At 46.9% G+C, this 23,539-nt stretch overlaps 1 protein-coding gene across 1 annotated transcript in view; it reads left to right on the top strand.

Annotated features, from left to right (window-relative positions):
- Positions 1–230: 230 nt before the first annotated feature.
- The window catches only part of STON2 (stonin 2), a 180,254-nt gene continuing 156,945 nt past the window's right edge, over positions 231–23,539 (top strand). The window contains exon 1 of the mRNA XM_027552586.1: positions 231–345. The gene's annotated coding sequence lies outside the window, so the exon portion shown is untranslated. The remainder of the gene's footprint in view (positions 346–23,539) is intronic.

Raw genomic sequence — 23,539 nt, 5'->3', positions numbered from 1 at the left:
GCTCTGAGCTCCGGCTCCGGGCGCAGAGAGGCGCCGCGGGGCTGCGGCGCTGGGGGTCGGGGTCGGGGCGGGTCCGCGCCGCGTCGGACCCGCCCACCGTCCGGCCGGCCAGTCAGTGCGCGGCTCGGGCTCGCGCCTCGGCCAATCCGCAGCGGCGGGAGCGGCGCCCGGCGCGGCTGGGCGCAGAGCGAGCTCGGACTCGGAGCCGGCGGCCTGGCCGCCCCGGAGCGAGCGCGGCAGGGAGGAGCGCGCGGCGGGACGGGGGCGCCCCGGGGCCGGCGCCGCTCCCGCTGAGCCGCGGCCACTTTCCGGCGGACCCTCGGGACTCTGCGCGCCGCGCCGCAGGTAGCTGCTCCCCGAGCTGGGAGGCCGATCGCGCTCCGGGCCCCCGCGGGTGGAGCGGGCGGGGGCCGGGCCGGCCGCGAGGTCGTAGCGCTGCGGGAGCTGCGCGAGCACCCCTGGAGCCCCCCGAAGCTGCCTCGGCTGGAATGCCCCGGGGAGACGCGCTTCCCCCAGCCGCTCCCCACCGCGGGCTTCCAGCGGTGAGAGTGAGCGAGGGGAGTCCGCTAAGGCGGGCAGGGGTGCAGGGTCGGGGGGGAAGACGTGATCCCTGGACACCCTGCCCCGCACACAGGCGCTGTCTTCCCTTGAGTGTCCGCCCCGAGATCTGGGTCCCCGGGACGTCTTCGTGGGGCCGGAGCGAGAGAGGCGACAACAGGTGTCCTTGCGGACGGTGCTTTTCTCCACCGTCCACTCCTCACCCCAACCCTCCCCCAAACTGCGTTGGCGTTCTGCGCCCCACTTTCGGGGTGCCCGGATACAGGGACCCCAGCCTGGCCTCTCAGGCGCGATGCCCGCTGGACAGCGCCCAGAGGCGGCCTGGACCCGGCCTTTGGATGGAGTTTCCTCCTCGCGTTGCCAAGCGATTTGCCTGACACCCGCCCCTCTCCCTGAGATGAAGAGAGTTGATGTGGTTGGTGTGTGTGTGCCTCTGTTGCAGCCTGTACTAAAAGGAGCTGCCCCAGGGCTGTGAGTCAATCATTAACTGGTTTCTGTACAGCTAGTGGCCTCCGTCTCTTTCTCTGAGGCAGGTCCTTCGTGGTCTCCTGCGCTTCACTCTTCTAGACTGTAAAGTCAAAACACTGCCTTTACCTGCCCGATGGCGTGGCTTTGCGGAGTAAGTGAGCCAAGCTGGAAAACACTGAGGCCAGCGCTTAAGTATTCCATAAACGCTGGCTTAGTGTTCATTATAGGGAGCGGATGGCCTTTTTAAAGAGTAAATCAGACGTGTCCAAACGGGCCCAGTGACTCTTTGGAGTTCTGAACAGCTCTTTACACTTGAAGGGGAAAAGTAATCTTACTAATGTTACTGATGGTATCATTTAAAGGTACTATATCCTTTGAGGGATTTAAAAAAAGAAAAACAAGCCTCCTTCACTGGAATGGTGAGAGATAAATGGATTCCAACTAGTAACTGAGAAAACTTTGTAACCCTGGAAAAAAAAGTGTATGAATGTCATGTGAAAAGACTGTGTTGCCTCATTACTATGGCTGATTTAGGGGGAAACTTTGAACGTTCTTCTACTCCCTACTCCTCCCTTAAAACAAGTGAATTTTAAAAGAGAGAGAAGAGAAAAGCAAACAAAAGCCCAACCACACAACAAAATGCCAACGGCTCACAGAAACCTAAAATTATAGTTCCCACTTGAGGTTTTTTTTTTTTTTTTTTTCCAGTTTCTGACCTGGGTGGTCTGCTTCGGTTCTTTGCCACTGTGTCACTTTCCTTGTTTAATTTGAAGAGTCAGATAAATGTTTCACTCCCTGAATGTGTCTTTTTAAAAGCTAAAATATCAATATATATCAGACTTGCTTGGATTTCTGAGCCCTCTGCTACTTGTTTCCTACCCCCCCCCGACAAATCCCAAAGGGCCTTCCCAGAAATTCTCTAGGGCAGGGGTCCCCAGCCTCTGGGATCTAATGCCTGATGATCTGAGGAGCTGATGAAACAATAATAGAGACAAAGTGCGTAGTAAATGTACTTGAATCATCCCGAAACCCAACCCCTAACTTTGGTCTGTGGAATAATTGTCTTCCATGAAACCTATCACTGGTGCCAAAAAGGTTGGGGAGGGCAGCTCTAGAGTAATGTTAGTGGGAACCTGTTTGTCTTTCTCAGAACATTACCCCCACAACCTGAGAGCTGGGGAGAGGGCGCAGGTAAAGTGCCCCAGTGCTCCTAGGGTCTCTGGCACATTTACCAGGAGCCTTAGAATAAATACATCCACTCAGAGAACGTGACTATCATCTGAGAGGGTAAGGAGCCAACTTCCAGATGTAAATCTTCCAAAGTGAGTGAAATTGCTCAGTCATGTCTGACTCCTTGCGACCCCATGGACTGTAGCCCACCAGGTTACTCCGTCCATGGGATTTTCCAGGCAAGAGTACTGGAGTGGGTTGCCATTTCCTTCTCCAGGGGATCTTCCTGACCCAGGGATCGAACTAGGCAGATGCTTTACCATCTGAGCCACCAGGGAAGTCATATGTTTCAAATGTTAGATTAATTCACCAGCCCTTTCAGTTGTTGGTGAGAAGACCCTCCCTCTGCACCTGAGTGGGGGGATTTGGAAGTTGTGCTGGAGGAGACACAGAGGCACGTGGGGCAGGGGGCAGGTTGCCGAGTTCAGAGCCACACCCGCCCCTGACAGCCGGGAAACTTGGAGAAGTTGCTTGATTTTTTCTGAGCCAAAGTCTCTCTCACATTGCAAAATGAGGGCTCAAAAAAAAAAAATTTTTTTTTTTTTAGAGGAATTGTTCTAAGGATGGTGCTAATGAATAGAAACCCCTAGTGCCATTCCAGGGATGTGGTTATAGATCAGTAGCAGACAGAGGAGGTCTACAAGGTAAGAATGACGAACTGTACCTGGGAAAGTCTCTCTGGAGAGAGAGAGACTTTGTTGAGGGGATACACCTGAGCTGAGTGTAGACTAACAGGCAATTCTCTTGTGCAGACAGAACTGAGCTGGGATTGGAAGGAAGAGTAAGGCAGAGGGGAGGATTCCGGAAAGAGAGGGTACGGGATATCAGAAGTGCTATAATAGTCATCTTAGGAAAAATCAGCAAATACCTACCCCTGCCTACCCCATCCCAGTCTCAGCGGCTTACTACCAACCGCCGTCTGTTTCTCACCCATGTTACATGTCCAGGGTAGGGCATTCATGGTTCTGCTCCTCATGTGTCTCCATTTTGGGGCCCATTAAGGCTTAAGAACCCTGGAGAAGGGAAAGGATACCCTCTCCAGTATTCTGGCCTGGAGAATTCCATGGACTGTACAGTCCATGGGGTCGCAAAGAGTCAGACAAGACTGGGTGAGTTTCACTTTCAAGGCTGAAGAAACAGCCTCTTGCTGGGACGTACTAATCTTGTTTATGGGAGAGGGGGAAAAAGAGAACGTGACAGAATGAGATGACCATGGCCCTGAAAGGTCTGCTGAGAAGGAGCGGGTGTCACTTTAGCCCTCATGCTGTTGGCCAAGGTAAGCCACGTGGCCAGAGCTAATGCTGGTGGTGTGGGCACATGTAACCTCTTGCAAAGGAGGCAGAGATGATTAGGAGGGAAAGCACAGAAGGAAACAAGGCCAGGGAGGTGTCCCAGAGGCAGATGATACAGGGTTATGTGCCAGGAGCCTGGGACTTTATCCTATAGGCGGGGAGCAGCCACTGAAGGTTTTTTTTCAGTGGACCTATATAGTAGTAGTAGTGTTAGGCGCTCAGTCCTGTCTGACTCTTTGCGACCCCATGGTCTGTAGCCCACCAGGCTCCTCTGTCCATGGGATTCTCCAGGCAAGAGTACTGGAGTGGGTTGCCATTCCCTTCTCCAGGGCATCTTCCTGACCCCAGGGATCGAACCCTGATCTCCCGCATTGCAAGCAGATTCTTTACCATCTGAGCCACCAGGGAAGCCCAGTTGACATATAGTTGATTTAGAAGGTTGTGTTACTCGAAGGGTTTTAAGGTGGTTGAGATGATCAAATTTTCAGGGTGAGTGCATCTCTAGTAGCAATGTAGGGAGACTGAAGCAATTGAGATCTCAGATCTCTCCCTCTCACTGTCTGTCACATGACTTGAGAGTCCACTCCTAGAAGTGGCTCATTTGGGTGGCCTGTCTTCACAGGTGGCGGTTTAGTTGCTGAGTCGTGTCTGACTCTTGTGACCCCAGGGACTGTAGCCCCGCAGGCTCCTCTGTCCATGGAATTCTCCAGGCAAGAATACTGGAGAGGGTTGCCATTTCCTCCTCCAGGGGATCTTCCTGACCCAGGAATCAAACCCAGGTCTCCAGCATTGTGGGCAGATTCTTTACTGACTGAGCTACAAGGGAAGCCCACAGGTCTTCACAGGTCTTCTAAAATGGGCGTCTCTCTCACATTAAAGTCCTTATTTCATAATTATCATCCAAAGCAACTGTTCTCAAAGTTTAGGGTGCATTGGAATCACCTAGAAGGCTTGAAAAAATAGATTTATGGGCCCCCATACCAGAGTCTCTGAACCAGTACAGCAGGGTGAGTCTGGGAACGAGCATTTCAGAGAGGCACTCAGGTGATAATGATGCTGGCCCAGATGCCACACTCTGAAAGTCACCGAATTACAGGGAGGAATTATGACAGAGTTGAGGGGAAAGACCTGAAAGGAAGGGCCTAGTGGAAGGAGGAGAAAATCTGGAAGGTCCCAGGATAATCCATGTGGCAGTTTTGCTGGAGGCCAGCTTTGGCCTGTAAGAGTGACTGAGTCTCTGGGCTACACTGAACTGCAGGCACAGTGCTCTCGTCAGGAGACGAGAACAGCTGCGACTCGGAGAGGCGAGAAATGTGCCACCCTACCTTTGTCATTCTGCCCCCACGCCCTGTCCAATCCATGAGTCTGTCAACGCAGTTCCAGTCCTGACCCGTCACACTTCTTGTCATCCCAATTTTGATTTCTTCCAGAGCTGGGTTTGCTCACTGGGTGGACATTTGGCTGAATTTTAAAATAGTCGAAAATATTACTCGTTTCCCTTGAGGGTCTTCATGAATAAACATCTGTACCATATGATCATGCAAATTGTGATCACCGCCCCCTGGATAAATAACCCCCTGAGAACCCAAGGTCATTCCTAGTTTGGATCATGCTTCTGGTTGGAGGAAGTTGTGACAGTTCCCTTAGCTGTGACTCACAGCTCCTGTAATGAGAAAGCATTCCAAGATCAGACGTTAAGGAGAAAATATGTTGGCATGTACAACATGACACAAGAAATAAACCATAATGAGGGTTTGTTTTCTTTTCACTGTGTTTTCATAAATCCCAGATGCGGCGAAAGTCTAATCAGTGATAGTCCTGCCCAATGGACATCATGTGAATGAATGAAATACTCTCAGGGTCAACTTTTGAGTGCTGGCTCGCAATTTACAGTATTTGTTTCAAGGTGTCATGAGTATAAAATGGTTTGTTGTGGGGCTGAATATACTAGAAACTCTGTGCATATTCAGTTCAGTTAAGTTCAGTCGCTCAGTCGTGTCTGACTCTTTGTGACCCTATGGACAGCAGCACGCCAGCCTTCCCTGTCCTTCACTATCTCCCAGATTTAACCCAAACTCATGTCCATTGAGTCGGTGATGCCATCCAACCATCTCATCCTCTGTCGTTCCCTTCTCCTCCTGCCTTCAATCTTTCCCAGCCTCAGGGTCTTTTCCAATGAGTCAGTTCTTCGAATCAGGTGGCCAAAGTATTGGAGCTTCAGCTTCAGCATCAGTCCTTCCAGTGAATATTCAGGACTGATTTCCTGTGGGATGGACTGGTTGGATCTCCTTCCAGTCCAGGAGACTCTCAAGAGTCTTCTCCAATACCGCAACTCGAAAGCATGGTGTGCCTGTGCTATCAAATGAAGTGAGATTTGAAAAAGATCATTTTCCTAACAGAAATGTGATAGACAAATGACACTTTAAAATTGTACCCTTCACTGTTTACAATGGCCAGGACATGGGAGCAACCTAGATGTCCATCAGCAGACAAATGGCTAAGAAAGCTGTGGTACATATACACAATGGAATATTACTCAGCTATTAAAAAGAACGCATTTGAGTCAGTTCTAATGAGGTGGATGAAACTGGAGCCTATTATACAGAGTGAAGTAAGTCAGAAAGAGAAACACCAATCCAATATATTAACGCATATATATGGAATTTAGAAAGATGGTAACAACAACCCTATATGCGAGACAGCAAAAGAGACACAGATGTAATGAACAGACTTTTGGACTCTGTGGGAGAAGACAGGGGTGGGATGATTTGAGAGAATAGCCTTGAAACATGTATATTACCATATGTGAAATAGATGACCAGTGCAAGTTTGATGCATGAAGCAGGGCATTCAAAGCTGGTGCACTGGGACAACCCAGAGGGATGGGATGGGGAGGGAGGTGGGAGGGGGGTTCGGGATGGGGGGGACACATGTACCCCTGTGGCTGATTCATGTTGGTATATGGCAAAACCACCACAATATTGTCCAGTAATTAGCCTCCAATTAAAATAAATGAATTAAAAATAAATAAAAGTGTGCTCTTGGAGGCAGGAGAATTCCCTAGGTTTCTGGGTACCTCCAGAAGGATGTGAAAGCCCGTAGCCTGTGTCCAGGAGGCCTGCAGCCAGCTCCGTTGGTCAGATCTGTCTGTTACCCTGTCCAGGTAATTTTGGAAGGCCGGCTGTTTCTCCTCCTCCTGCAGAATTGGCCTTAGTGTTACCTTCCCTTGATCAGCTCTACAGTGAACTCCACAGTTCCCTCAATCTCAGGTCTCCAGGAAACTTGGTCTACAGTTTCAAAAGATGTAGCAAACCAAACCCTAGACATGAGTGAGAACCAGTGAGGAAAGGGACACTTAAACTAGCCAGGAGGGATGTGAAACACTGAACATGTTCATTAGAAAGTGTTTTTGTTCATTGTTGGATAGCATTTATCCAGATATTTGACATTTAAAAAGCACAGATATTAAATAACTACATAAATAGCATACTCTCTGTATGTTTATATTGAATAAATGTTATGGATCATGTCATGTGTGTGCATGCACACTCAGTCATATCTGACTCTTTGCAACCTTGTGGACTGTAGCCCACCAGGCTCCTCTGTCCATGATATTTCCCACACAGGAACACTGGAGTGGGTTGCCATTTCATTCTCCAGAGGATCTTCCTGACCCAGGGATCAAACCTGAGTTTCTTGCGTCCCCTGCAATGGCAGGCAAATTCTTTGCCAACTGCTCCACCTGGGAATATCGGAGAAGGCAATGGCACCCCACTCCAGTACTCTTGCCTGGAAAATCCCATGGACGGAGGAGCCTGGTAGGCCGCAGTCCATGGGGTTGCTAGGAGTCGGACACGACTGAGCAACTTCACTTTCACTTTTCAGATTCATGCATTGGAGAAGAAAATGGCAACCCACTCCAGTGTTCTTGCCTGGAGGATCCCAGGGATGGGGGAGCCTGGTGGGCTGCCATCTATGGTGTCGCACAGAGTCGGACACGACTGAAGCGACTTAGCAGCAGCAGCAGCCACCTGGGAATATACTGTGTATATTTTTTCCATGTCTAGCAATTTCTGGTGGTAAGTTTCTGGTGCTGTTGTTGTCTTTCTGAAATGTGACAACTTAGATAGAAACAGCCAGATTTCTATAGATGGATAATAGAAGGGCAGGATTGAAAACTCAGAGTTCCTTGAATTTTTTTGTTCATTGTATACACATCTGTCACTGCAGTTGGTCCCACATAACCCAGATTTATGTGCTTGGAGGTGGCCTCACTAGCAGCAAGAGGTGCTCAGTGTCCTTTATAGTATTTAGTCACAGTGAGGAGTGTGAAGCTACTTGGCAGATTGCTAATCTGCCCAGTAATATCTTTGGAAGGTGGCTTCGCATGAATGGCATTGAGTGTTTCCTGAGTATAAGGCTCTGAAGAAGACATGAGGAATTCAGAAAAGGGTAACACTTGGTGCTCTGATCTGAGAAAGGGTATAGTATTTGCGCAGAATTAATAATAGATACATAACAGCAAGGCCAAGAGGAGCCACATACTCAGAGGGGGCACGCATGCTGTGAATCCAGAAACGGGGTCTTTTCTGAGGTTGTCCTGGGCTGGGAAGGCTCATGGAGGAGCAGTTGCACCGGATTGGAGGGAGAAGTAGCATTTGGGTGGGAGCATTGGGGTTTAGGGGGCTTCCCTGGTAGCTCAGTCGGTAAAGAATCTGCCTGCAGTGCAGGAGACCCAGGTTCGATCCGTAGATCGGGAAGATCCACTGGAGAAGGAAATGGCAACCCATTCCAGTATTCTTGCCTGGAAAATCCCATGGACAGGGGAGCCTGGCGGGCTACAGTCCATGGGGTTGCAAGAGTCAGACTCGACTTGACTAAACCACCACCATCGGGCTTTAGGGAATGGACCCAAGTGAACTGTGGCTCTGATGGTCAGCACAGGCTTGTTGAGGACTGTGACTCAACTTCTGTATCTGAGTGAAGGGATCAAGGGAGAGGGGAAAAGGGAAACCTGAACTTCTTTGAGTCTTCTTTCTCGATCCCCGTCTGACCCTGTAATCCGGATATCCTGACAGCTTCCATTGTTTGCATCATCTCCTGGAAAACAAAGCCATTCAGTGATTCATTAGAAGATGAGTTACGCCAGACTCTCATCTGACCTTCTTAACATTTTACTTTATTAATAGGAAAGCGCTTTGGAGTGAAGGATGACAAACCACTTTATAAATACCATCTAATCCCATCATAAACTCTGTCAAGCTGGCAGGAGGTCGGTCTCTCTCCACTTGCGAAAAATGACTTGGGAAGGTCAAACGACTTGTTGAAAGTTGTGCAGGAATCCCCTGGCATATCACACCCCCTGATGCCATCTCCCTGGCATGTGGTGCTGCCCAGCTTCAGTTGCTTCGCAGATTTCCTGTCGGGTTGGTGGCTCTCAGAACTTGGGCCCTTGACATCTAGTTAAGATTTTCTCCATCTATTATTGTACCCCACGGAGGCCTTCCAACTGTCTCGCAAAAGGTCCTCATTAATTTTAATTTGGGGGATGAGATAATTACACCCTTCTCTTTCAGGCTGAACCCTGGCTCTCATTGAAAGGAGGTACCATTTCAGTGCTGTGGGTTTGTGCAAACACACCATCTGAATGAAATGGCAGTCTCAGCATTTTTCACGCCAGATGCCAAGCGGTATAACAGGACTGTCAGTGGCTTTCAATCTGCCTGAACTTTGAAGTGAGACACCAGACCCTTACCAGCAAGATAGAATCCCTCCATTGGCTGCCTTTTGAAGTTAGCTAATTGCTTTTTTCTTTTTTTTTTTAAAATGTGAGCTGCTTCAAATGAGAACAGATTTTATATCTGTTTGCTTTAGGAATCGAATATGTTTGTCTGTCTTTCCTGACTTCAGTTGTTAAGAGAGTAATTGTAATGCCACAGTTAAGTGGATAAGGTTGGGGTGATCCATAGCTTATTCAGTGACACATTATTTAAACGCCGTCTATTCCATGAACCCAGAGTTGTCACAAATAGCTTGGCTTGTGTCTTCGCCCAGTACAAAGTATTAATTTTTTAACAATACTCTTTGTTCTTAGATCTCCCTCCACTTTAGACTCTGGCAGTTGAAAGATGGGGAAAAAGCTTTTTTGAAATCGAAATGATCAAAATCACGGTCGATAGCTGTCATTCACTGAATTTTGCTAATTCCGGATCCTCTGTTGTTGTTCAGTCGCTCAGTCGTGTCTGACCCTTCGTGACCCCGTGGACTGCAGCACGCCAGGCTTCCCTGTCCATCACCATTTCCCGGAGTTTTTAGTCCCTGCTGTAGCTGGAAACAAAAGGAAAAGTGCTAGAAAGAATTAAGGCCAGGAGTTGGGGGGTGCGGTCTGTGCTGTCCACCACACCCGCAGAGATCCCGGTGGGAGGAAACGGGCCCTTGTTTTTGCTCTCTGGGTTCGCACTATCAGCAGGACTGCTGAAGCACACTTCCTTCTTTCTTTTCCCTATCTCTTCCTCCTTAAAATTTTCGTTATAAAGTATTAGCTAGAAAGGGGGTGAGTTGGGAGGGGGACCCCTTTGCGCCAGTTCAGCGGCTGTCACTCACATCAGCCTAATTGGGCGGGCGTGTCTGCACTTCCAGCTGCACCATCACACACAGCAGCCCTGTGCTCTTGGGACCAGGGGCTCTGCGCCCCATCCTCCGGTGGCCTCTGTCCTGTGAAGAAAACACAGTCCAGCCTGGACACTTGGCAGAGCTGGGTCCTGGCCGCAAGAAAACCGGATGAAGCTGTAGGTTTATTAAGACTCCAGAGCCAGACTATCCATGTTTGAGTGGTGGGCATTCTTTAACTTCCCTGTGCCTCAGTTTCCTATAATAAAAGTATCTAGTTTATACAGCTCTTTTGAGGAGTACATGAGTTACTTAGTTAAATGAGTTGTAAGGCACTTTGAGGTCAGTCTCTGGGAGACAGGAGGTGTCACATACATGGTTATCCAATAGCACACAAAAGCAAAGTAGTACATGATCATCACTGTAGGTAGACAGTGCTGCCATGGATAAAGCTTACCTAACAGTATGAAAAGGCAAAATGATAGGATACTGAAAGAGAAACTCCCCAGGTCAGTAGGTGCCCAATATGCTACTGGAGATCAGTGGAGAAATAACTCCAGAAAGAATGAAGGGATGGAGCCAAAGCAAAAAGAATACCCAGCTGTGGATGTGACTGGTGATAGAAGCAAGGTCCGATGCTGTAAAGAGCAATATTGCGTAGGAACCTGGAATGTCAGGTCCATGAATCAAGGCAAATTGGAAGTGGTCAAACAGGAGATGGCAAGAGTGAATGTCGACATTCTAGGAATCAGCGAACTGAAATGGACTGGAATGGGTGAATTTAACTCAGATGACCATTATATCTACTATGGCGGGCAGGAATCCCTCAGAAGAAATGGAGTGGCCATCATGGTCAACCAAAGAGTCCAAAATGCAGTACTTGGATGCAATCTCAAAAATGACAGAATGATCTCTGTTCGTTTCCAAGGCAAACCATTCAATATCACAGTAATCCAAGTCTATGCCCCAACCAGTAATGCTGAAGAAGCTGAAGTTGAACGGTTCTATGAAGACCTACAAGACCTTTTAGAACTAACACCCAAAAAAGATGTCCTTTTCATTATAGGGGACTGGAATGCAAAAGTAGGAAGTCAAGAAACACCTGGAGTAACAGGCAATTTGGCCTTGGAATATGGAATGAAGCAGGGCAAAGACTAATAGAGTTTTGCCAAGAAAATGCACTGGTCATAACAAACACCCTCTTCCAACAACACAAGAGAAGACTCTATACATGGACATCACCAGATGGTCAACACCAAAATCAGATTGATTATATTCTTTGCAGCCAAAGATGGAGAAGCTCTATACAGTCAGCAAAAACAAGACCAGGAGCTGACTGTGGCTCAGACCATGAACTCCTTATCGCCAAATTCAGACTGAAATTGAAGAAAGTAGGGAAAACCACTAGACCATTCAGGTATGACCTAAATCAAATCCCTTATGATTATACAGTGGAAGTGAGAAATAGATTTAAGGGCCTAGATCGGATAGATAAGAGTGCCTGATGAACTATGGACTGAGGTTCGTGACATTGTACAGGAGACAGGGATCAAGACCATCCCCATAGAAAAGAAATGCAAAAAAGCAAAATGGCTGTCTGGGTAGGCCTAACAAATAGCTGTGAAAAGAGAAGCAAAAAGCAAAGGAGAAAAGGAAAGATATTCCCATCTGAATGCAGAGTTCCAAAGAATAGCAAGAAGAGATAAGAAAGCCTTCTTCAGCGATCAATGCAAAGAAATAGAGGAAAACAACAGAATGGGAAAGACTAGGGATCTCTTCAAGAAAATCAGAGATACCAAAGGAACATTTCATGCAAAATGGGCTCGATAAAGGACAGAAATGAAATGGTATGGACCTAACAGAAGCAGAAGATATTAAGAAGAGATGGCAAGAATACACAGAAGATCTGTACAAAAAAGATCTTCATGACCCAGATAATCACAATGGTGTGATCACTGACCTAGAGCCAGACATCCTGGAATGTGAAGTCAAGTGGGCCTTAGAAAGCATCACTATGAACAAAGCTAGTGGAGGTGATGGAACTCCAGTTGAGCTATTCCAAATCCTGAAAGATGATGCTGTGAAAGTGCTGCACTCAATATGCCAGCAAATTTGGAAAACTCAGCAGTGGCCACAGGACTGGAAAAGGTCAGTTTTCATTCCAATCCCAAAGAAAGGCAATGCCAAAGAATGCTCAAACTACTGCACAATTGCACTCATCTCACACCCTAGTCAAGTAATGCTCAAAATTCTCTAAGCCAGGCTTCAGCAATATGTGAACCGTGAACTTCCTGATGTTCAAGCTGGTTTTAGAAAAGGCAGAGGAACCAGAGATCAAATTGCCAACATCCGCTGGATCATGGAAAAAGCAAGAGAGTTCCAGAAAAACATCTATTTCTGCTTGATTGACTATGCCAAAGCCTTTGACTGTGTGGATCACAATAAACTGTGGAAAATTCTGAAAGAGATGGGAATACCAGACCACCTGATCTGCCTCTTGAGAAATTTGTATGCAGGTCAGGAAGCAACAGTTAGAACTGGACATGGAACAACAGACTGCTTCCAAATAGGAAAAGGAGTTCGTCACCCTGTTTATTTAACTTATATGCAAAGTACATCATGAGAAACGCTGGACTGGAAGAAACACAAGCTGGAATCAAGATTGCCGGGAGAAATAGCAATAACCTCAAATATGCAGATGACACCACCCTTATGGCAGAAAGTGAAGAGGAACTCAAAAGCCTCTTGATGAAAGTGAAAGTGGAGAGTGAAAAAGTTGGCTTAAAGCTCAACATTCAGAAGACGAAGATCATGGCATCAGGTCCCATCACTTCATGGGAAATAGATGGGGAAACAGTGGAAACAGTGTCAGACTTTATTTTTCTGGGCTCCAAAATCACTGCAGATGGTGACTGCAGCCATGAAATTAAAAGCTTACTCCTTGGAAGGAAAGTTATGACCAACCTAGATAGCATATTCAAAAGCAGAGACATTACTTTGCCAACAAAGGTTCGTCTAGTCAAGGCTATGGTTTTTCCTGTGGTCATGTATGGATGTGAGAGTTGGACTGTGAAGAAGGCTGAGTGCCGAAGAATTGATGCTTTTGAACTGTGGTGTTGGAGAAGACTCTTGAGAGTCCCTTGGACTGCAAGGAGATCCAACCAGTCCATTCTGAAGGAGAGCAGCCCTGGGATTTCTTTGGAAGGAATGATGCTAAAGCTGAAACTCCAGTACTTTGGCCACCTCATGTGAAGAGTTGACTCATTGGAAAAGACTCTGATGCTGGGAGGGACTTGGGGCAGAAGGAGAAGGGGACGACAGAGGATGAGATGGCTGGATGGCATCGCTGACTTAATGGACGTGAGTCTGAGTGAACTCCGGGTGTTGGTGATGGACAGGGTGGCCTGGTGTGCTGTGATTCATGGGGTTGCAAAGAGTCCGACATGACTGAGCGACTGATCTGATCTGATCTGAACTGCTGTAGTGAAGGGACTCATGACAGTTTGCATGCAAATGACACAGCTATTAAGTGTACTAGTGGAACTTGCCATTTCAAAGAATCCTTTGAGAGGGACTTCCCTGGTGGTCCCGCAGTCAAGACTCTGCACTCCCAAGGCAGGAAGTCAGATTCAGTCCCTGGTCAGGGAACTGGGGGCTTCCCTGGTGGCTCAGATGGTAAAGAATCTGCCTGTAATGTAGGAGACCTGGGTTCAACCCCAGGGTGGGGAAGATCCCTTGGAGGAAGGCATGGCAACCCACTCCAGTATCCTTGCCTGGAGAATCCCATGGACAGAGGGGTCTCTTGGGCCACAGTCCATGGGGTCGCAAAGAGTCAGACATGACTGAGCGACTAACACGCACACATACATACAGGAAACTAGATCCTGCATTCCACACGCGGCATCTGAGACCTGCCACAGCCAAAGGAATCATTGATAAATATGTTTATAAAAATGCCTTTTTTGTTCAATGAATGAAACAGTGTAACAGGAAGAGGGAAGTCCAGGATAACTTGATTTCCAGCTCCCCGCCCCCCCACCAACCCAAGGCAACTGGAAAACAGCTGCCATCGTTCTGGGCTGGGAAAGCTTCTGGTGGAGTAGTTTGGGGGAACAGAGAGTAGCTGTTCAATTTTGGATGTGATAGTTTGAGAGGCCTGTTGGATGATGAAACGAAGGTGCTTCGGCAGTGTTGGGGGAAGTTGGGGCTGGAGGCCTCTGGGTGGTGCTTCCCCAGCTGGGGATGGATCCAAAGCCATTGGGAAAGAAAGGAAGCAGGCCAAGAAGAGGGGTCTGAGGGCTGAGCCAGGAGTTATTCCAGCTCTAGTGGAAAAGTCAGGCTGCTTCCAGTTTTCTGGTTTGTTCCTTTTTTTTTTTTTAAAGGCTGTGGCGTGTGAGATCTTAGTTCCCAGACCAGGGATTGAACCCACACTCTTTACATTGAAAGTGTAGAGTCTTAACCCCTGGACACCAGGGAATTCCCACTCGTTTGCTCTTCCCTTTGCCTGTATAAAGTGACATGTGGGCCTCTCTGATGCGGGTGTTTTCTTAGCTAGTTTGTTGTTTGAGTTCTGTAACTCACGGACTTCGGAGTCACTGTTCTCAGGTCAGATACCGCTTGGCCTCAACCTGGCTTTAGGCTCTGGGGCAAGCGACTTACTCTCTGACACTCTGTGTTTCCTGACCTTGCTTGAGATGGAAACTGGGAGTAAAAATGCCCGTCTCTGAGACTGGAGGGCTCAGGAAGTGCAGGGGTATTCATGCTGGGAAGCTGTTAATCACTTTATCGCTGTAAAATGCTCCCGTCCCTGCCAACGGGTGAGAAGTGAGGAACGGTGACGGATCACACATTTTTAAAGTCCTTTGAATCTTCCCTGAACTGAAAACCACATTTTAATTTAACCCACACTGCTGCTATTTTCCTTTTTTTTTTAATTCAAAATAAAAGAGAGAGGTCAAGGAGGTACTGCAATAAATTCTACACACACGTCAGCCACTTAGGTTTCCCCTGTAATGGAAACAGGGCATCCAGAGATCAAATCTGGCCTCTGAATGTGGCAACTGGGACGTGAACCGCAGATGCGCAGGCATTCAGAAACCCAAAAAACAGAGAAAGTGGATACCCCTGGCAGTGGCAGCATTTCTGCGTAATGTATGCTAACATCGTATGTGCTCTTTACCACTGTGAGCCTTGTAAGAAAGTCCTCACTCTTTTCCAGTACATGAACTGGGCCTCCCAGTTTTAAATTCATTTTACGGCTGGTTGGAAAATGCATCTAAGATTTAAATTCAAGTTTTACAGTTGGTTGGAAAATGAACCTAAGACACTTGGCTTCACTCAACATTGCAATTCTGAATTTTTTTTTTTTGCCTTACTCTCAATGTAAGCTCAGTAAGAACCAAGACGTAGGGAGCATAGAATTCTGAAGTCTCATCTCTCAATTCTCTAATTAGAATGTCTGCTGTGTTTGCATATGTGGTTTACAGGCTCTGAATTTGTGGCTTCTCTGTTTTGCAAAAGTTACTGTCAGTGAGACGTCTACCGAAGGGAACACTGCTATTAGTGGTGGACCAAATGTATGGAGCCGTGTGGCTCGTTTCTAAATCCCTCCAAGAATTTTGGACGGACCTTGTCCAGATGGAGGTGGGTGGTGTGAGGACTGAACGCAAAAAACATTAGAAATAACCAAGGGGAAGAATTAATAGGAAAGAATTTGCGGTGATGAAACTTTTCTTTCTGGTCTTTCAGGTTGAGGAAGTAAGGAGAATAGGCACCAACTGTGGGAAATTTCCGTCCACTTGGAAAAAACAATAGACTAAATAATGCTCAGCCACGGGGTGAGAGCCCAGGCAATCACGGGGTCAAAGGGTTCTGTCCCATTTGTCTGTGGGGACACCTCCCCCGGCTCCCACAGAGGAACTCTTTCCCCTTAAACAATAGAAGTGTTCCTGGGAAGCTGGAAAGGTGCTTGCAGAGGGAGTTTTTAGAAATAATTTCAGAAGTACCTCAGTGCTTATACCGGTTTTCTGTATTTTCCCAATTTCCTTTAGTGAGAGGGCATGCCTTTTATAATAAAGAAATCAAAAGGTAGATAATTAGATTAAAAATTGGAGGAATAAGTTTAAAAGAAGGAAATAGAGTAGGACGGCGGGTGGGTGAGTCGTCACTATTTCAAGAGGCCGAGTTACTCCCATTTCATAACGTGAGGATTATTTTGTCTGCAAGTCATGACATTTCCTAACATATCTGCTCTCTGCATCTATCAGTGCATGTCATCCATCAAAGCCCAAGGCCTGATTTATGAAAACAGGGCCAGCCCTCAGCGGACAGATTCTTACTCAACTGTCACACCACGCCAAGCCCACCCAGCATGCCTGGTTCCTCGCCACTGTCCCTGGTCATCCGAGACACCCAGGCACCCCTCCCTGCCTTCGTCAGCAGCCTGCACTGGGGTGTTTCTTGTTTGTGAGGGGCCTGCGGCCCAGGGACAGCTTTGCAGTCAGCCAGGGGCCCAGCTCCAGGGCCCGCAGCTTGTGAGGCAGCCCTACTTTTTAGCGTTTGGGTGGACTGTCTTGGTGTTATGCCTGTGTGTCTTGTTTTGTTGGGGGAAGTGGGAGGGGAGAGGATCTTCAAAAAGGGAAGGAGATACCCTCTGCAGTGCTGAAAATGGAAATAAGGAATTTTATCAGTTCAGGGTCAGAAGAAGCCACAGTGCCTGGCTTCCTTCTGCTCTGCTCCCCTGGAGTGGCTTTGCTTCGTTTTGAAAAGTCTGACAGCAGCGGGAACTAGATAAGTTGTTCTTGGTTGGAGCTGTTAGCTGGGAATTTCACATACAAGGACCTTAGGAGAGATGTCTCTGAAGCTCCTGAATTTAGACAGAATGTTGCCTGTATGTGTATTTACCTGGAGGGGAGGGTCTCTTACTTACATTATATTTCAAAGAGATCCAGAGAGTCAGACTTTTTTTTTTAAGTAAGGTTAATCGTGCTTCTCAGTTGGGGGTCATTTTGTCCCAGCAGACAAATCTGGTGACACTGTTAGCTGTCATGATTTCAATGGGCATGCTACGGGTGCCTAGAAAGTAGAGGCCAAGGATGCTGATAAACATCATACATGGCACAGGGCAGCCCCCATAGCAAAGAATCATCTGGCACAAATGTCAATAGTATTCATCATTGTAAGAAGTTAGCCAGCTAATGTTTACAGATACGTTCCTTTTATTGTATGTATGTACGTCACAATACATACATTTATGACAAAAATAAAAATTACTTACTTTGCAATAAAAAAAAAAAAAAACATAAGGTTAAGAATCAGTTCCTAGGGGGAGAACTTCAAGTTTGAGTGCCTCCTGGCCTTAGCCCTAACCAGAGACCCCTTCCTGACAGATGAATTGCGTATGAAGTGGAAGTACCAGGGTAAGTGCATAAAACATAAGTAAATCCATGGTGCAAACAAGTGAGGAAGGTTTCACTTCCCCTAGGGCTGGAAAACTAGAAATACACAACTCCTGTGGTTCTGTCTAACGCCGCCTGTGTTTTTGCCTCTCTGTCTCATCCTGGAGCCTCCAGAGCCCCCTCAACTTGGTGTTACCTGAAGCGTTCGCTAGTTGACGTGAACACTAAAATCTGTCCTACCTGCTCTTCTTCTTGATTCTACAACCCATGGGGTTGCAAAGAATTGGACAGGACTGAGTGACTGAGAGCACACGCACGCCTCTTGATTCTAAGCAAAGCAGGTGGTTTTCCAACCCCACAGTGGAAGGTGGACTGCAGCCTGGGGCCTCCACAACGTGACTCAGATCAGATCAGTCACTCAGTCATGTCCGACTCTTTTCGACCCCATGAATAGCAGCACGCCAGGCCTCCCTGTCCATCACCAACTCCCAGAGTTCACTCAGACTCACGTCCATCGAGTCAGTGATGCCATCCAGCCATGTCATCCTGTCGTCCCCTTCTCCTCCTGCCCCCAATCCCTCCCAGCATCAGAGTCTTTTCCAATGAGTCAACTCTTCACATGAGGTGGCCAAAGTATTGGAGTTTCAGCTTTAGCATCAGTCCTTCCAAAGAAATCCCAGGGCTGATCTCCTTCAGAATGGACTGGTTGGATCTCCTTGCAGTCCAAGGGACTCTCAAGAATCTTCTCCAACACCACAGTTCAAAAGCATCAATTCTTCAGTGCTCAGCCTTCTTCACAGTCCAACTCTCACATCCATACATGACCACAGGAAAAACCATAGCCTTGACTAGATGAACCTTTGTTGGCAAAGTAATGTCTCTGCTTTTGAATATGCTATCTAGGTTGGTCATAACTTTCCTTCCAAGGAGTAAGCGTCTTTTAATTTCATGGCTGCAGTCACCATCTGCAGTGATTTTGGAGCCCAGAAAAATAAAGTCCGACACTGTTTCCACTGTTTCCCCATCTATTTCCCATGAAGTGATGGGACCTGATGCCATGATCTTCGTCTTCTGAATGTTGAGCTTTAAGCCAACTTTTTCACTCTCCACTTTCACTTTCATCAAGGGGCTTTTGAGTTCCTCTTCACTTTCTGCCATAAGGGTGCTGTCATCTGCATATCTGAGGTTATTGATATTTCTCCCAGCAATCTTGATTCCAGCTTGTGCTTCTTCCAGTCCAGCGTTTCTCATGATGTACTCTGCATAGAAGTTAAATAAGCAGGGTGACAATATACAGCCTTGACGAACTCCTTTTCCTATTTGGAAGCAGTCTGTTGTTCCATGTCCAGTTCTAACTGTTGCTTCCTGACCTGCATACAAATTTCTCAAGAGGCAGATCAAGTGGTCTGGTATTCCCATCTCTTTCAGAATTTTCCACAGTTTATTGTGATCCACACAGTCAAAGGCTTTGGCATAGTCAATAAAGCAGAAATAGATGTTTTTCTGGAACTCTCTTGCTTTTTCCACGATCCAGCAGATGTTGTTAATTTGATATCTGGTTCCTCTGCCTTTTCTAAAACCAGCTTGAACATCAGGAAGTTCACGGTTCACATATTGCTGAAGCTGACTAGAGAAGGCATTTATAGTGAAGTCCTGCCTGACTGTTTATCCTGAGCCCAGCTGACCTTCCCACCCTTGGTTCCTGTTGCTTCTTGTATTGTACATTCTCTCTGGGTGACCTAGTCCAGAGCCATGACTGACCTGTCAGTCTGTGGGATGAACACTCGTCTCTGGACATGTCTGTTGAGTGGACCCATAGTTGCCTCAGTGTGGTTGTCCTGAATGCCCATCGAACTCACTGGGTCTAAAAGTGGACTCATATTGTCCCTACCACCCCTCAGCCGTTCTTCCCCCGAAAATCCTTATCTTGGAGGACAACACTAAAAATCTATCTGGTTTTCCAGGGTCCTTTTTATCCACTGACCACTACCCCTTCGATCTAAATGAACCCCAGATAGACTTCATCCCTGTGTCTGGATGATCTTACCTCCTAAGTGATTCATAAAGAACATCCCCCCTCTTTACCCCTCATCTTGCAATGCCCGATCACTATAACTACCAGCTGGTCTTCCCACCCTCCACCCCACCGTCCTCATTGCTTCCAGAAGGATCTTTGTCAAATCGTGTGCTTCACTAATCTCCATTCCCTTTATGCCAGATCCCAGCCTTCTCGGGATGGCCTCCAAGGACCCGTCTGATCTGACTCTCAGTCTCACCATTCTCCTCTCTTGCTACCCTTCTCCGGCTTATTGCGTCAGTGAGTTAAACTGAATTATCTATAGTTCAGAAGACACAACATGCTTTTATTCATCCCCTAGATTTTGTATGAATATAATTACACTTTATTGCAGCAGTTTTGAGTGGGGGACTTTTTTCTGTCTTCAAGGGTAGAAGTTGTGTACAAAACAGATACCATCATTCTGGCTCTGCATCCCCAGCTCGCCACATTCCCAACACTAATCCTGAATCTTAGGCCATCCCTGAACTGGAAGCTCATTTCTTAGCCACATCTTCCCTTCACACCATGCCTTCCCTTATCTCCAGATCCCACCTCTGATGCATGCTTTAGGAGTTGGGGTCAGTGATGGGAGATATTCAGGGATGGGCTTAGGTAGTGGGGAGGTCTCAGGATGAATGTGTAAAAGTCAGGGATGTCTGTTGTACACCCTTTTTGGTAATAAACGGTGACTTTGCATGACCAACCTGGATAACGTATTAAAAAGCAGAGACATTACTTTGCCAACAAAGGTCCATCTAGGCAAAGCTATGGTTTTTCCAGTAGTCATATATGGATGTGAGAGTTGGACTGTGAAGAAAGCTGAATGCCGAAGAATTGATGCTTTTGAACTGTGGTGCTGGAGAAGACTCTTGAGAGTCCCTTGGACTGCAAGGAGAACCAACCAATCCATTCTGAAGGAGATCAGTCCTGGGATTTCTTTGGAAGGAATGATGCTAAAGCTGAAACTCCAATACTTTGGCCACCTCATGCGAAGAGTTGACTCATTGGAAAAGACTCTGATGCTGGGAGGGATTGGGGGCAGGAGGAGAAGGGGACGACAGAGGATGAGATGGCTGGATGGGATCACTGACTCGATGGACGTGAGTTTGAGTGAACTCCGGGAGATGGTGATGGACAGGGAGGCCTGGCGTGCTGCAGTTCATGGGGTCTCAAACAGTCGGACACGACTGAGCGACTGAACTGAACTGAACTGACCATATTGTATTGTCCTGTTTTGTTCTTCTAGATGTCGTACTGCCACTCCTATCCCCTACCAGCACCTAATTTCTGTTCATCTTTCAAGCCCCTGCCCAGGTGTCGTCTTCCATCAGTTACTCTTCACTGACCCTAGAATGGGGCTAGATGCAGCTCCCCTGTGCTCTCATGGCACTACTCGGTTCCCCTGGGGTGGCCCTGGTCACACTGTACTGAGACCGTCTTTGGTTTGCCTGTCTTCCTCTCCCAGGCAGAGTGTGGGTCTTAGTCCTCTCTCTGTCCCTCAAATTTCACTAGAGTATGCCTTGCCATAGAAGATGCTGAATAAATGCTATCGAATGGCATTTATTCAATACATGAATAAAGAAGAAATGAATGGATGATGTCCTGTGACAGAATTCTAAGAATCTGCAGAAACTCAGTGAACACAAATAGCCCAGAGTTCAGAAATACCTACAGAGCGTCGCTTCTGCACTCAGTGTATGTGGGATTACGTACCAGCGTTGATTCCCGTCTAGGTTTAACCTTCCTGTATTGGTTCCCACTCAGGTACCACCTCAGATCTTCTTAGCCTCATCTGTCTCTGGGAGTGGTAGAGCCCAGATCTCTACCATCTTGCCATCCAAGGCCATGCTGGGTTCCTCTCACTGCTTCTGGACTCCAATGAAGTGTGCCCTGCAGGGTCTGGCTTCCCCATCTGCTGCAGAAAGGACCAGCTGACACACCCCAGTTGAGGGGGGCAATTGGGTCACCACAGAGTGAACTTTGCTAATGGGGAACAAGAGACAGGCAGGCACTGGCAGATTCATGCCCTCCTCTCACGCCACTTCCTCTGATGGAAGCTTTTGAGGTTCTGCAGTTCCCAACAGGCCCTCTGGGGAAGTCCCGGGTGGCCAAGCAAGAAGCTGTGATTCTTGTGAAGCCACCACTAGCCCCACACCATCTTACTTTTGCTTTCATAGCCTCATTTCTCTTCTTCTCTCACTCTCACGTCCCTGGGATTCCTCCAAAGCCGTGGCATAGAAGCTTAGTCTCAGCCTCTGTTTTCTAAGGAATCCAGCCTGATACCTTCACATGTACCACTATGTCTCTAGAAAAATGGGGGCTAGTAAAGGTAGAAGGGAGAGGAACACCACAGGCCAGGTGCTCTCTGGTGTATGGGTCTAGCAGGCCTTAGCTGGGAGTCTGAGCCTTCAGTCATGAAGTCCTTGTTCTTCCTTGTCCATGCTGCATTCTAGGCGAACTGGAATGATGGGTCTGTTAGTAGAAAAAGATCCATCATTTAGAACCTGTTACCTTGTTCTGATGCAAGCTGGCCATCAGTCCCATGATTTCCTATTTTAAGATATCTTTCTAATTAAAAAAAAACATCAAATATGTATCTTTAAATGGCAGTGATGCAGTGGAATATTATGCAGCTATGAAAACTGAGCCTCATGAGTCAGTGATACAGTAGAATATTATACAGCCATGAAAATTGATCCTTAGGAGGATTTATGATATATCCTGGGATGTCCTAGCTCCACTTACTTCTCATGTAGTCTTGAGAAAGATCCAAGCCTTGGTTTTCTTATTTGGAAAACAGACATTAATACTTGCACTTAATTGCATGGAATAGTTATAAAGACTAGATGGGATAATGCACGTGAAGCCCTCAGCACAGCGTCTTACAGAAGAAGCAGTCAAAGACATTTGCTATAGTTATCACTCTAGTTTTAAAGCACAACTTGGGAACGATAGACTGCGCCTCTCTGAATGGAAAACAAGCTCAAGGTGAGATTTTGTAGTTCTTGGGTTTTACTGGATTTTAAAGAAGTATTTTCTGGATAATTCTCAGTCCTAGTTTCAATCTTTCTAAAACAAGTAGAAGGACCTGGTAAAAAGCTTCCATGGAAGAAGTGTTTATCTGCAAACTGTTTTATTGGAGAACATGGGTGGATCACATAGGACTTGAGACTAGTTAAGTCTATTTCCCATTTTCCAAGTATTTTCAAGGTCTTTGTGAATAGATTGATATCAATCCCCAATTAATAAATGTGTGGAAATTAAATCAGAAGTTTTCGTTGTGCTATGGTCATTCAGAGAATTCCTCCCAGGGAAGATCCCAGGAAAAAGCTTTCCCCTCCCCAGTGATAAGTTTCAGTTTGTGCCAAGTAGGTAGAAAAGTGTTTCCTCCATAGTAAAAGTGCTTCCTCCTTGTAATCAAGATTAATACTGTATATGCAGGGAATTTTTGCCTTCTTTTACAAAAGCTGTATTTAGAGTCATAAAATGTAAACTGTGATCATGGTGTATATATATATATATATATATATTTTTTTTTTTTTTTAATAAGAATCTTTGCTTTGGGCTGCTTCAGGTCTTAGTTGCAGCACGTGGGATTGTCACTGTGTCTTGCAGGCTCTTCATTGTGGTGCGAGGGGTTAGTTGCCCCACGGCATGTGGGATCTCAGCAGTGGACACAGGACTGGAAAAGGTCAGTTTTCACTCCAATCCCAAAGAAAGGCAGTGCCAAAGAATGTTCAAACTACTGCACAATTGCACTTGTCTCACAGGCTAGCAAAGTAATGCTCAAAATTCTCCAACTGAGGCTTCAATAGTACGTGAACTGTGAACTTCCACATGTACAAGCTGGATTTAGAAAAGGCAGAGGAACCAGAGATCAAATTGCCAACATCTGTTGGACCATAGAAAAAGCAAGAGAATTCTAG

This window comes from Bos indicus x Bos taurus, chromosome 10, assembly GCF_003369695.1.
Source record: "Bos indicus x Bos taurus breed Angus x Brahman F1 hybrid chromosome 10, Bos_hybrid_MaternalHap_v2.0, whole genome shotgun sequence".
NCBI lineage: Eukaryota > Metazoa > Chordata > Mammalia > Artiodactyla > Bovidae > Bos > Bos indicus x Bos taurus.
The sequence above is the reverse complement of the archived record's forward strand: the minus strand, read 5'-3'. Positions and strand labels throughout refer to the sequence as shown.